A 16,127-nucleotide genomic window follows, 5' to 3' on the forward strand; every position below is an offset into this window, starting at 1 on the left:
GGCCACCTGCAAGCCATGTTTGAAGCGTCTAAAGAAAGAGGTATCTTTCCTAAGGACCTGAGGTAAGCTAACATTGTTCTCATTCACAAGGAGGGTAGACCGCTGGAGGACTGTGCCTCGTATTTCCCTTCTCAAAATAGAAACAAACTCTTGGCAATGGTAATGGCGAATAGATTTAAACGAATAGTGGATACCATTATTACCCCAGACCAGTCAGACTTAATGCCATTGAGAGCAACAAAACATAATCTAAGACAACTGTTGGCTCTCTAGCACAAATAGACCAAATATGGGAACAGGCAATACTTCTAGTGCTTGATGCCAAAAAGGCATTTGACTCCATAGAGTGGCCATATTTGATGGTGGTCTCGGAAAAGATGGGCTTTGAAACTTCATTCCTAACATGGGTTGGGTTGTTGTAGAAGGAGCCACTAGCTGGGTAAGGGTCAACGGTACGGTGTTGTGGGAATTCCGTCTGGGGAGGGGTCTCCCATACCCTTCTCTCTACTGTGGTGACAGAGGCACTGGTGACATGGATTCGGACGACATATTAGTCTGTGGCCTGAAGTGGGATCCGGACTGGGAAGACGTGATTTTGCTATATGTAGGTGATAACCCTGGTCTACTTAGCAAACCCAGAGATACTAATTCCACAAATCCTTCAAATCCTCAAAGTGTTTGGTACATATGTGGAGATCCGCATTAACTGGAATAAATCTATTGCGCAAACACTGATGGACTCCTGAAATGGGAGCTGACATGTTTCAAGTATTTGGGTATATGTTACCATGAAGCAAGACATATTCCTCCTGGAAAATCTAGAGCAACAACTAGACGACTACAAAGGAGCAGTAGGACACTGACAGAAGATTCCCTTATCCATGCTGGGTTGCCCTATATATAAAATGGTATATCTGACCAAGTTCCTATCTATGTTACAAAATACCTCCTTCGAGGTCCCAGGCAGGTTTTCTCGAGAGGTAGACACAGTGACTAGACTGCTGCTGTGATATGTGGGTACAACGAGGACAGCCCTATCGGTCCTGACAAGGAAGTCCATTGACTGTAGGAGGCCCTTCCTAACCTGAGGCTGTACTACTGGGCGATTCAGTTACTGGTAGTCAATGACTGGGTATTTGCAATGCAACAGGAACCATCTACACAGATAGAAGGTCCTTGGACCCAAGAGGGTACCTATGCTAGCTCTACTGGAAGTTTAGGAAACTCTGTCTGCTAGCTCTGACTGCTGTGGTGGTAAAGGCGACAAACGAATTGGGGTGGGGTGGGGTGGAAGGATCGAGTAGTGCTTGAGACATCTCTCTGGGAGTCTGCACTGCTGACAAGATTCCAACTGGTGGAAGGACATCGGAAATAGGATTGACTGGGCAGCTCGAAAATAGGCTAAGTCTGGCAAGAAGGGGAGGTGATACGGTTTTCTAACTGCAGGAACAATTTAGACTGACAGGGAGCAAATCCCTCGGGTATATTCAGGTGAAACATATCCTACAGTTTACGGTGATCTCTTGCAAGATACTGTGCAGGAGACACCACTGGAGATTAGAATTTTAGGGGCCTATTAAATAAATAAACATGGAGTCTTGCAGATTTATGCCATGTTACTCCCTAACAGTATGCCACCCCTCCACAAACTGCAGAGCAGGTAGGAGCAGGATTTGGGGAGACTGTAGGACAGCGCATGGTGGGGAAAGGCCTGTAGGTATCCTCGGAATGTGGCAATATGCGCTGGATTTCGAATTGTCCAGCTGAAGATTTTTCATAGAGCATACTTCACCAGAACTCGGCTGTGCAAGATGGGGAAAACAGACGACAACCAATGCGCCACATTTTCCTTCATTTCACTGAGCGCCAAGCGAAATGAAGGAAAATGCACCGTAATAAGATGAATGCTCTACCCTCAGAGCAGCTGCAAACTCGCGCTGCCCTTAGGGCAGCGCATTCATGTGAAAAACGGAGCTGCTGCTTTGAAGCCACTCCGTGTTTTCACAGTGCAGGAGGCAACCTGTATGAAACTCGCACTGCCCTGAGGGCAGTGCATTCATGTGAAAAACGGAGTGGCTGCTTTAAAGCTGCTCCATATTTTGTAAGTGTAGGCAACATCCTGTATGAACTTGAAGGGGTATTAGAGATCCCCTTGCAGGCAGATGCAGTCAGTGACTGCACCCGGAGGGTCCAAAGGACCCACATTCCCCCTCCAGAAGGCTGCTCTCAGGGGACGCACTGACAGTGTAAATGCCCGTTGCGCCCCCGGGGTCCTTTATGTAATATGGCCCCTTGTGCAATATTGGGGGGGGGGGCAAAAATTCCACCAGTGCCTGACCGAGAATCGAATTTAAACTGATGTTTGAGAGCGCAGGAAGAAGTGGTTTACAGAGCCTGTGGTTGTCCTCGTAAATTTGGGAAGTTCAGAGAAGACCACGGATTGAGAAGAGTTTGGATGCCAGAGTGGGGCATGTAAAGCATAGGCAGGGAGGGAGATACCAGGGTGGCCTTTCTGTTAATTGGTCTTGAGTGATGAGAGAGAAGGGCCTAAGTAATGCAGAGACTGTGGACAATCAGATATGGGGAATGTTTGACACTGTGATTATGAGCCTCAATGTAATAGTTTAACTTTTGTATGCGGCTATAAAAATAGAATAAATAGGTTTGTTATAAAACGGCCCGCACCCCAGTGGGTGTGTTGGAAACTTTGGTACTAGGAGACATTGTTTTTAAATCCTGGCTTCCCCATGTGACCAAATCGTGTACTCCTGGGCAATTCATTCTGCACTTTTTCCCCTGATTCCGTTTTTTACCAGGAATGGGCGTGCTCTAAGAATCAAGCTAATCACTGGCAGTAACAGTGTGATCAGAAAAGTTGACTGGAATCTTACCCCGGGGAAGATGACGCACAGACTCATGGTCTGCTCAAAGAAATGTGGTGCAGTGAAAAGGTCTCTGTTCTACTTGACCACATTATTTGATCTTGGACAATTATATACTCCTCATGCCTTTGAACTCCTATCTGCCAATATGTGAGAGCTTCCTGGAACTCCCTGGAACTGAGGTAAACATTGGACTGGTCTGAAGTGCAGTTTTCATGCATCATTATATCAGATTTTCATGTCTAAATAGGCATCATTAACATGAAATAATCTTGTGCTCGACATTCCTTGATTCTTTCAATACCATAATACCCTATTTAGTTTAGAGTGTTTTCCTTGGAATTACCTTCAAGTTTCCAACATAAATCAGAGTGGCTGAAAATAGATTCCAAACATTCAGAAGGTCACAAAGTTGTATTTTCCATTTTTTACATACATGACTCCCAGGGGGAGATTTAATAACATGTTGTGCTGGCTTATCACCACAAAAGTGATGCTAACCAGCACAAAAGTTTTCTTTAGTAATTTAGAGGCATATTTACAATGCCCCTGCTGCACTTTTATGCCTTGTGGCTACGGCCTTGTAAATATGGAGTACGGCAATGCTTTACTCTGCGTGGAAGGGGCATTCCATGGGTGTTGCTGTGAGTGTTCCGACGCAACATGCATGGTTTTTGATACTGTCCCTGATTTACAACATACCATAAATCTGGGGCAGCGCCAATACTAACACCTTCCCAAAGCAGGCATAACGAGGACATTTTTTTACAGTTCTCCTCGTTTTTTTCCTTTTTCCACGTGTGCTGTATTCTGCAGCACACATAGAATGAGGAAAACGCCTACCTTAATTGTTATTGTGTAGGAAGGTGTCTCTTCCTGCACAAAAACAATTATGCCTGCAATACAGACATCTTTGCACCATGGTGCAAGGGTGCCTGTGTTGGCACTCAGCTGCAGTTTGTGTGCAGGCAGAAAGGTCAGGAATGTGCAGTATCTTGTAGATATGGTGATTTCCTGCCCTTTTCTTTTGACATAGGGCAGCGCAACTAGAAGGCTTGCGCCACTGCCTACGCCAAAGTATTGTAAATATGCCCCTTACTTTCCAGTACAAAACTTGTTTTTCTCTGGAAAGCACCCTGAAAGTAACGCAAAGCAGCGTGAAGCACTGGATTGCTTTACTTAGCTCCAAGGGGGCATTACATGAATGGTACATGGGCGTTGCCATGCTACCACCCATGCCTTTAAAAACAAACCCTATCTACAAACAATAGTAGACAGGGTCTAGCACCAAAAGTTAACGTCATTTAAAAAGGAGGCATTAACAGCAGAAGTGTATTTATTTCACCTTTCTTTTCCAACTTAGCATGCGTGCTGCAGTGTGCAGCACACATGCAAAGTAGGAAAGGTTGTAAAGTGTGTTAACGTATAGTATTTTGTACAGGAAGGTGATAGAGCGCCATGTGATTCTGAGATGTGTAGGGGTGCATCATATTTACCGTTAGTCGACACCCGCATATAATCGATGTATGTTTAGAAGCGTCATAGAAATGTATTTGCTATAATCGTTTAACATAGAAGTGTTAGACGTGTAATAACGTTTTGCGAAGTTTAACGTTGCAAGTTATCGTGAATGTATTTAGTATAATGTAGATGATTAGTTTTCACAAATCAATGTAATGGATTAAATGCGTGCCACGTTAGAATTAAAAAAGTAGGTTGCTTATTTACAAGATGATCATGTTGAATTAATGCTTAGAATGTGATTTCGTAGTGTGTTTAAACTTGCAAGGCCTAACTGCATATGTAGAAGAAAAGGCCTGTTCATTTCTTATTTTAGCTATATTTTATAGGCCAACAGGGATTTCTTGGTTAAGGCTTGAGTTGCAGTGAAATGTAAAACTTCAAGATGCGAAGAGCTTTCCTTTTCGTTCCCATGTTTCTGTTGCAGGTGCAAGGACATTTAGCTCGTTAGTGAGAATAAGTCTTTGTTTTAGGAGTTGAGATACAGTGAGAAGTCCACAGGGGAGTGCATTGGAATGTGCAACTGTAACTCTTAGTATGGAAGGTGCCTGGGACCCAAGGTCAAGCTAACGGACAATGGAAGATTAACAGCTCTGGATGGAAATTTACTGGAGGAAGACCTGGCTGAAGAGTTGTGACGAAGGGCGTATTCTACGATTTTGGGGTTTTGTATTAGGGACAGTCTCCCGTGGGTTGAGCAGATGAGGTTTAGGCGGGAAGCTAGAAGGAGCATCATAGATCGAGCTCTCACTAAGTGAAGACTTCTTAGGAAGTTTCACTCCTGACATATTTTTCATGATTCTCTTGCTTGGGAGGGAATGCTAAGTAGGGATGCCACTTTAGAATAGAGTAGGGACAGAAATGTTTTGACAAATGATTCCAAACATTTATATCAGTATAACGATTCTTTATTTGATGCTTTTAGAATCTGTAATTCTTTTTATTTTTAGTCGAATGCGAATCCTTCGTAGGTTGGCTTTTGTATTAGTGCCCATTTATCTTTTATGCCTTGTATTGAGGTGCCTTTATGTTCAGATGTTTTTGCTCATAATAAAATCTCGGAAACTTTAGATTCTGAGTCCCCTATCCTTTAATGATGTCAAATTGCGGTAGATATATTCTGATAATTGTGTTTACTCCCTCTACGCTATTTGGCAAGTAAAAAGATCCTGGCGACCTGAGAGGGTTCTTGTAGATAATTGGTTAGACAAGAATCCGACCCTATCAGTTGGTAGCAGAGACGGATGGTTATTTCCGATAGCCAGGGAAGATTTAGATTAGGATAAGTGATCCTTGAGGCCCATAGATGCTAAGTGATGGTGAATCATCAGAGGGTGAGCAGCAGACGACGGCAGCTGATGGACATTGACGGAGAGTAGCAGTGCGGCAGAAAGCAGCAGTTCGAGGAATGAGTATGAATAGGGTGAGATGTTGTAGATTGCGGTGTTGATTTGTTGTGTGATGTCTTGCGGAGGTGGTGTGAATATTGAGTGATTGTGAGATCAGGCTGTGAGCGCGCGCAGCCCGGGAAAGTCTTAGGCTCGACGAGTAGCTTAAGCGATTGGGTGTAGAAGACACCTGCGGTAGATTTTGTTGACCACCCGAAGGAAATCGTGAGGCGCCATCGATCACCTGGACCGAGATAGGGGGAGCGAATGTGTGAGTGCATGGCAAACCGACGCTGGTCGTGGGTTGTTGTATGTGGATTTGAGTATTTGTAACCTATCAGGGGCGATCTGTCTGGCCGGACGGGGACGGACAGTTGCCAACCGAGGTCGACAACTTCGAGAGACTGTGGACGTACAGTCAGAGAAGTAACTTGTTTGGGACAAACGGTTATTTCAGCGTATGAATGGGACGAATGCAAGGGTGAGACGTGAGTTGTGAAGGAGGGGAATTTCTGCGAGTGGAGTAAAAGTGATGTCAGAGGGTGTCGCGCTGCGATAGGTCGGTTGGTGTGAGTCGCGTTGTCATTGGTGGATTGATACCAGGAAGTAAACGGAAAAATTGTGTGCGTTCAGAATTTGGTCATTATGAAATGCTTTAGAGCTTTCCGAGAATTGTGTAGAGGTGACAAACATTTGGTTACTCATGGGGGAGAAGAAGCCCCTCCCGAGGACACTCCGGCACATTACATGGCAAGAAATGTGGGGTTGCATACTATAATTTGGCTTGAAAATTGGCATAAAATGACCCAAGGTGAAGGAGAATTAGCTTTCCCGAGATATGGTTCATGCAGGTTGGAAGTGTGGTACCAGTTGAAGTCTGTGATGGCGGCTTTACGACCCTTGCCAAGGCCTACACAATTTGAAGCATTGCATGCGTGGATTGGAGCAGCGCATGATAGGAGAAGAGATAGAAACCAGGAAAGGGTGAAAAAGTCGATTAAGGCGTTCCAGGATGCCAGATGGGATGCAGAAGAGAAAAGATGGAGAGTACAGGCAATAGAAGGACACAGATTGTATCCCTTATTAGTAAAGACTGATAATTCAAAGGAAAAGAGAGCGGATGATGAGGATGGAAGTGATACTGATGATAGCCTACTAGAGAGGTTATTATCTGAGAGACCACCTCCATACAACCCAGATGCCCCGGAAGGGAGGTCAGCTCAGATGGAAGGGACTAGGGAAGTACTAACCCAGTCAGACGTGAGAGTAGAAGGAAAGATCTCAACAGGAGCTGAGGGTACGAGGAATCAGTCTGTAGCTAGCGCAGAGGTTGGGAGAGGTGCAAGGTTACCGGATGCTCTAAAGGTACTGGTCACTATTGGACCTATTGTTTCTGTTTACGACCCAGATCAAGAGAAGGTTGGAAGCTCAGTACAGTCAGCTGTAGGAGTGAGGAGTATGACCGAGGGAAGTGGGTCAGTGAGTGGAATGGAGCAGACTCCGAAACCTATAGAATGGAATACGCCATTGCCAGCCACAGCAGACTCCTCTAGGGGACAGGGAGAGCCGAGACCAGTGAGACCGAGGTCTTTGGCCGAGTCAAGATCCGATTTGCGAATGTGGACACCACCAGTGAGAAACCAGAACCAGAGTGTGATAACAGCAGAAAGCGAACGAGGCACAATAGTGAATCGTTCTGTTCCTATGAGTATGTCAGAAGACAGTAGGTCACAGGAACGAGAATGTGAGTACAATGAAAGGGATGGTGTAGGTTGTCGAGAAGTACTGAAGGGAGCCCTGAAAGGGAGAATGTTAGATGTTGTAAGACTGAAGGCAGAGGTGGATGAGATAATAAGTGGAAATTTACCTCTTGAATGAATCTTAATGTACGAACAAGATGAATTACTCTTTGTAGCGAAGGATGTGACTCGCAAAGCACAAACTGCTCATGAGAAATTGTCGGAATTGGCCAAGCAGTATGAAGTGGATTTGTCTAAAACTAAATCATTGCAAGGAAGTCATAGGTTGCAGTATAGTGACCAGGAACTAGAAGGGAAAAGAGTCATGGGATTGAGAACCCATATCAAAGATTTAATCATAGCAATGCGTGCATGGATTATGCTTGACAAGTGGGAAGAAAGATGTTCTAAGAAGAAAAGCTCTAAGAGAACAATAGGAGAGACACCACCTCCGGGTGGAGGGATGATGGAGATAGGGAATTACCCATTATGAGAAGTGCAGAATGGAGGATATGTACATGTACCTTGGAGTAGGGGTGATTTGGCTGCCTTCACAAATGATTTTCCCCGACTTAGGGAGAAACCTGTGGAGTGGTATAAGCAAGTCGATCGCTTTGTCGAAATCTCAAAGGTATTGTGGATTGATCTGAACACCTTATTTGACATTGTGGTTCCAAGTGATTTGTGGTCGGCATGTAAAATTGCTGTTGAGTGGCCGACTTCGGAGCCTGACAGGGACCCAATTTCGAATGGTCCGTCGCCTATAGTGATGAAAAAGTTTGAACAAGTGATTACTTGGTTGAAGTCGAAAATCTCACCTCAGGACATCGATTGGGTGAAGATAGATAGGACAGTGAAAGAGCCTAAGGAGACTGTGCATGAGTTTTATGAGAGACTTTTGCAGGCTTTTAAACAGTACAGTGGCCTAGATGTGTTGGATACGAAAGACATGGGACAGTTTGTTTCTAAGTTTGTGTTGGGATTGAGGCCAGAGGTTAGTCTCATGATATTGCAGCATTTGATTTGTTGGCAGAACAAGCCTGTAGATGAGATTTTACGGTATGCTAGATACTGTAGTGATGAGATAGAATCCAAGCACAGGAAGTTGAAAGATAAATTGATGCTTGTGCATATGCAAACAGCCCAGGGATAGCCTAATGGGGGAACGTTGGGAAGGAAACAGGGAAACAATCAAGGAGGAATTCAGAATGCCCAGGGTCAGGGAAGGCCAAAGTCAATAGACCCTAAGACAGGAATAGATGTGGCGACATTGAAAAAGACTACAGCATGTCATCTTTGTCACCAGATTGGACACTGGAGACGCGAGTGTCCTTTGAACCCGTTGAACCAGATACAGCAGGAAGGAGAGATAGTCCAGGTTCCTGTGGCGGACATGGTCCCTACAGTGACTCGACCTAAGATGGTCAAAGGGGGGACGGGTGTTCCGCAGATGCAGGTTCCCCAACCACCCAAGATACAGAATATACAATAGGGAGCTCGGACATATTTGCAGACGCCTATGTTTGAAGGGAGTGAGGAAAACGATCTAGACCCGTTGGCACGACCATACTCGAGAGGAGAAGAGGATTGTGCGCTTGGAGCTGTCTTAGAGGTAGATCAGAGGGGACCCTTTGTGGAAGCAGATATTGACGGTCACCCTACGACCTTTTTGGTTGATACGGGCGCTACTCGATCGACTGTAAGATCTGCAGTGGTCCCAGACCTACCCCTTTCTGGACAATCAACCCAAGTCATTGGCGTGGCAAGTAAGAAACTGACTAGTCCATTGACGGAGCCAATCCCAGTCAAGATAGGGAATTTCAGTGATCGACACCAGTTTGTGGTGTGTGATTCTAGTCCAGTTTGCCTGTTAGGTAGAGATGTATTGTGCAAGCTTAACTGCACTATCTATTGTACCCCGAAGGGAGTGGAAGGACAGACGAGGGATGACGATGCGACCTTTAAGGTTGCGAATCAGCGTGTGTGTGTGGAAATGTACCCAGCATTGACGGTGGAGGAACTTCCACTTGATCTGAGGGATTCAGTGTCAATTGACGTATGGGACCTCAGTGGAGAGGAGATCGGATTAGTCAAGGGAGTAGACCCAGTGAAAATCCAGATTAAGCCAGATGTAGAGTTCCCGAGGACGCCCCAGTATAAGTTGTCACCTGAAACTATTGCAGGGATTAAACCCGTAATTGAGTCTATGATCAAGCAGGGAGTTCTGAGGGAGATCATGGGTAGCCCATGCAATTCGCCTAGTATGGGACTACAAAAGCCGAGTGGGAAATTCAGGATTGTACAAGATTTGCGAAAAATCAATGAGATAGTCGTTCCATGTTGTCCAGTGGTACTGAATCCGTCTGTGATCCTGTTTCAGATCCCATGTGAAGCTGAATGGTTCACAGTGATTGACTTGTGTCAAGCATTTTTCTCGATTCCTCTGCATGAGGAGAGCCAATTTCTTTTTGCTTTTCGGCTGGAAAATTGTGTGTTAACGTGGTGTCATATCCCACAGGGGTATACAGAGAGCCCGTCTATCTTTAATCAGATCTTGAAGAAAAATCTCGAAGGTCTTGTGTTGCCACAGAACTCTGTTCTAGTGCAGTACATTGACGATCTGCTTGTTGCGTCAAAAACTGAAGACGCTTGCAGGATCGATACCGTTGCTCTGTTGAATTATTTGGCGGAGAATGGGCATAAAGTGTCTCCGAACAAATTGCAGTACTGTTTGAGTGAAGTACAGTATTTGGGTCACAGAATTGAGAAAGGCAAGAGAAAGGTGTCACCAGATCACATTTAGGCTATTCTGAAAATGAATGTTCCCACTACTCAGAGAGAAGTCCGAATGTTTTTGGGAATGGTTGATTACAGCGGCTGACGCGTAAGGATGTGAGTGATCCGGTACCATTGGACGAAGACTGTTTAAGGTCATTTTTGAGGCTGAGAGAAGCTTTGTGTTGCGCTCCAGCTTTGTGAATTCCTGATTACAACAAGGCATTTGCCTTATTCTGCTGCGAAAGGGAAGGTTGTGCATTGGCAGTTTTAACTCAGACTCATGGAAGTGTCCATAGACCAGTTGCCTACTTTTCAGCTACTTTAGATCCAGTAGCTTCTGCGTTGCCCGGATGTCTCAAATCCGTTGCCGCAACGGGTGTCAGTATCGAAAGATGTGAGAGCATTGTAATGGATCATCTGCTTACTGTTTATGTACCACATTCTGTTGAACTGTTGATGACCAGGACTAAAACACAGCACCTCACGAGTAATAGGTTGACGCGTTATGAACAAGTCATCCTTGCTGCAGATAACGTGATGCTGAAGAGGTGTTCTGTTTTAAATCCTGCCACACTGTCGCATATCACAAATGTTGACGATGAAGACTGTGAGGACCATGATTGTCTTGATGTGACTGAATTGTGCACCAAACCGAGACCTGACATTGTCGATGAGCCGCTTCCAGTCTCGGATGAAATTTTCTTTGTGGACGGTTCATGCTTAAGAGACAGTGCTGGTCGACTGAAAGCAGCGTTTGCTGTATGTACCCTCACTGGAGTGGTTGAAGCCGCTTATTTAGAAGGAGTATACTCCGCACAGGTGGCTGAACTTATTGCTTTGACCCGTGCCTGTTTGGCTGCTGACAAGATCCGTATAACGATTTATACCGATAGCCAGTATGGGTTTGGTGTCGTTCATGACTTCGGACAGCTATGGTCACAGAGAGGGTTTATGACATCTTCTGGTTCACCCATTAGAAATGGGGATTATGTGAGGCAATTGTCGGAAGCATTGCAAAGTCCAGAGGAAATCGCAGTTGTTAAGTGTTCTGCACACTCCAAGGGGAATTACTTTGTGTATTTAGATAATAACTATGCAGATGAAGTTGCTCGATTTTGTGCAGAACAGGGATGCACATTCACTGAAAGGCATGTTGAGGGAAGCCAAGAAAGAACCGATTTCAACATGATGTTAGCCATGGCTGATACATGGGAAGAACTGAAACGGTTGCAGGATGACGTTTCCAAACTAGAACGGGATAGTTGGTTGCGAGCTGGATGTGAGAAGGGAGATGTGGATGTATGGATTTTGAATGATGGAAGAGCTGTGTTACCGGAATGTCTGTTGAATCCAATGGCAAGATTGATACATGGTGCTGTACATCTTGGCAGAGATGCGATGATGCGAGTGTTTCGCCAAACGTGGTACAATCCAAAGTTTTGTGCAGTAGCCGAAGCTGTGTGTCAGAGATGTGTTACGTGTCAACAAATGAATGTAGGGAAAAGGACGGCTGTGACGCTGAGTCATATTGGGAGGTCAGGTGGGCCTTTCAACAGAATGCAGTTGGATTTCATTGAAATGCCAAGGTGCAATGGGTTGAGGTACATATTAGTTGTAGTATGTGTCTTTTCTAGATGGGTGGAGGCTTACCCAACACGTAGGTGTGACACACTCACCGTAGCCAAGTTACTACTGAGAGAGCTTATCCCGAGGTTCGGTTTCCCGACCTCTTTTGAGTCAGACAGAGGAACGCATTTCCATAGTGAGATCATGAAATTGCTTTGTGCTGCCTTGAATGTAGACCAAAGTTTGCATTGCAGTTATCGACCAGAGGCTTCTGGGATTGTGGAACAAGTTAATGGGACTTTGAAAGCCCGGATGGCAAAAGTGTGTTCTTCGACATCTTTGAAATGGCCAGACGCATTACCCTTAGTTCTCATGAGTCTCCGTAGTGTGCCTGATAGGAGGACTGGATTGTCGCCTCATGAGATCCTCATGGGGAGAGCGATGTGTTTGCCAGCAGTAACTGCCACTGCTTTGTTTAACATCACTGATGATTTGATTCTCGACTACTGTAAAGGCCTGGCTGACGTAGTCCGTTCTGTGTCTCAGCAGGTGCAAGCAGCAGCTGTTCCAGCCGCAAGTGACCTGTGCCACGACTTGTGCCCAGGGGATTGGGTACTTGTACGTAAACACGTGAGGAAGAGTTGCCTGGATGCTCGTTGGCGTGGGCCGTACCAGATAATCCTGGTTACGAATACAGCAGTGAAGTGTGGGGGATTGCCGAACTGGGTGCATGCCTCCCATACCCGCAGAGTTCCAGCACCCTTGGAAGATGCAGCCCCTCTTGTGAATGAAAATCCAGCTGAGGTGGCAAAGCCATCTGAGAGGGCAAGCCAAGCTGTGAGGGTTGCTGACGCAGTTGGTGGTGCACTAGACCAAGCTGAAAGGGGATGTGCAAGTTGAAGTCCTGAATTTGACTCAGACGAAGAAAGTGTTGCTGTGGGCGGAGTAGAGTCAAATTCTGCTGAAGAAGGAAGTAGTGCACAGGGTACTCAAAGGGAGAGCAGAAGTGCCACAGAAGCAGAAAGAGTTTGGCCCGTGAGTCAGAGACGGGTAAACTTGCAATTGGCACCGAGGAGAGACCTTGCCCCAGTTTCCAAAACGTCTGAATCGGAGCAGAATGACGAAGAGCAAGCTCAAGAGGGTCTGAGAAAGTCGAGGAGAGCAAAAGTGTCGTGTCGAAGGTATGCCTCACCAGAGTGGACGTATGCTGTGACTGATGCCAGGCATACCGAGCACGGGGAGGCTGAGATCCTTGACACTGGTCAGCAGTTCTCCGAACCTGAAGATAGAAGTGTTGCTGAAAATCCCAGGATTGGAGATCGATGGGATATTGACCCTCAATATTCCGAGTCCACCGCTTCTGAGTAAAGTTCGTGAACTGATTTTGGACACCTTAGTCTTTCCGACTTTTGTTGTTATACCAGCCCCTCAAGAGTTGATGACACTTCGAATTGAAATCTTGCAGGGGGTCCTAGAGCTGTTGGGACCGAATATTGTTCTGGACTGATGGCGAACTTTTGTTGTATATAAGTCTGAAAGAAGATAACCTAGGCAAGAGTGGAAGAAGAATAAATTTTGGGATTTTCCGTTGGAGAAAACGAAAGAGGGCTAGGGAAGTCTTTTTCTGGACTGCGTAAATAAGGAACTGAAAATTGTTAGGGGTTTTCCAGCTTCAAGGTGGGGACTGAACTGAGTTGACAAGAAACTTTGGATGAGAAAGAGACTTTTATCTGTTGTCATTGAACTGAACTCTGAGAACTTTACGAAGATGGCAGAAGCTGGAAATACTCACCGTAGGGCTAAATTAGTGATAGGTACACTTTTAGGGGTAGTGATAGCTGCTATAGTTGCGATAGTTGTAGCCTCATATATAGTGTCACACGAGCTGGAGGAGGAGGTACAGGGGACACCTACACCTACCTCTTCCAGCCAAAAAGGGGTTACTATAGGAGCTCAAGAAGCTTTGACACTTGAAGAGAGTCGTAGATTTCACATAGACCTGTCTAGAGGTGATTTCAAGCTTAATGCCTATGCAAAGCTGTTGTATGAGTATGTTGACGCGATGGATGCAAAGGATTGCTATGTGTGTATGCAGTTGCCTTCTTCTGTAGACGAGGGTATTAGATACTAACACCTTCCACTAACATATGGGATTTGTTGCAGCTTATTGCTTAGCCTGTTTTATGACAGGAAACAGTTCGAGTATTTTTTTTCTAATTATGATGCAGTACTTCCTGAAGTTCCGGCATATAAGCACTTGAATAAGTATGATTATTATAAGTCAGAAGATAGACTCCGGACTTATTTCATACCGACTAACAGTTTAGATACAGCTTATGCTCATCGACATAATTTGACATGCTTATTGTCAGAAACTGAAAAGAAGTTTATTGTTAAAATTGAGGATAGATATAGAAAACTAACCCAGACACGAAACACAGCAGAGAGTCCAGTAGATTGGACTGAGGAGGAGAGATTACACAGATCCAAGGGAAGTTATGGACCTATAGCGTTAGATCAAGTACGGAAGGGGAATTTGTGTATGGGACGTCCTCAGACCTATTATGACAAAGTTTCAGTAGGACATAGTACGTGTGACCATACCTTTACTATGGAAGATTCTGCTAAGAACTTTTTGCAAGGTCCGGTACAAGTGATTCCAACGGTGTATTTTGTATGCGGAAAGAATGCTTACGTGAGATTGCCTGTGAATTGGTATGGTACATGCTACTTGGCTATCATTTTTCCAAAGATTAACATACAGAAGATTTAAATTTGTTAGAGACAGGACATCATTCTAAAGTGCGAAGAGCTGCAAGTGCAGGAGCAGTAATTGGTGATATTTTTGGAGCAATGATACCCAGTTTGGGCGTGGTCTTGAATGATGTGAAAATAAGAAAGTTGGCGACTGTGGTTGATGAATTGTCAATGAATACGGCGAGGTCATTGCTGTTGGTTGATGGAGAGATGTTATCGATAAGAACGATGGTTTTGCAAAATCGTCTTGCTTTAGACGTGTTATTGGCAAAAGAGGGTCGAGTCTGTAAATTGTTTAAGGTCCAGGAATGTTGTACGTATATTCTAGACAATAGCAAGGATTTGGAGAGATATATAGACAACATTACCACAATTCACCTGGAGATTGCAGATTTGACTGAAGAGAATGTGTGGGAAAAGATTGGTAAAGGATTTGGTCGTATTGGAAGTTGGTTTGCAAACTTGGGAAAAGGGTTCCTCGGATTTGTGCTGAAGCCACTAGTTATTGTTGTGGTTTGTGTGATCTGTTTGTGGGGACTTATTAGAGCCTGTAAGTGGTACAGGGGAAATAAGGTTGAGAGAACTCTCAGAGCGAATGAGAGAAGAATGTCGAGACTGCAGGACAGTCAATATCTGAACCTTAAAAGGATGGAGGGGTTCCGACAGAGTAGAATGGCAACAAGCACTGTTTAGGTCGGTTCTTTCTCCAAAGTGAATGAGGTTGTGATGGTGTGATGACAATTGTCATAAAAGGGGGGAACTGATAGAGCGCCATGTGATTCTGAGATTTGTAGGGGTGCATCATATTTACTGTTAGTCGGCACCCGCATGTAATCGATGTATGTTTTGAAGCGTCATAGAAATGTATTTGCTATAATCGTTTAACATAGAAGTGTTAGACGTGTAATAACGTTTTGCGAAGTTTAACATTGCAAGTTATCGTGAATGTATTTAGTATAATGTAGATGATTAGTGTTCACAAATCAATGTAATGGATTAAAGGTGTACCACGTTAGAATTAAAAAAGTAGGTTGCTTATTTACAAGATGATCATGTTGAATTAATGCTTAGAATGTGATTTCGTAGTGTGTTTAAACTTGCAAGGCCTAACTGCATATGTAGAAGAAAAGGCCTGTTCATTTCTTATTTTAGCTATATTTTATAGGCCGACAGGGATTTCTTGGTTAAGGTTTGAGTTGCAGTGAAATGTAAAACTTCAAGATGCGAAGAGCTTTCCTTTTCGTTCCCATGTTTCTGTTGCAGGTGCAAGGACATTTAGCTCGTTAGTGAGAATAAGTCTTTGTTTTAGGAGTTGAGATACGGTGAGAAGTCCACAGGGGAGTGCATTGGAATGTGCAAATGTAACTCTTAGTATGGAAGGTGCCTGGGACCCAAGGTCAAGCTAACGGACGATGGAAGATGAACAGCACTGGATGGAAATTTACCGGAGGAAGACCTGGCTGAAGAGTTGTGCCGAAGGGCGCGTTCTACGATTT

Source organism: Triturus cristatus, chromosome 1_2, assembly GCF_964204655.1.
Source record: "Triturus cristatus chromosome 1_2, aTriCri1.1, whole genome shotgun sequence".
Taxonomy (NCBI): domain Eukaryota; kingdom Metazoa; phylum Chordata; class Amphibia; order Caudata; family Salamandridae; genus Triturus; species Triturus cristatus.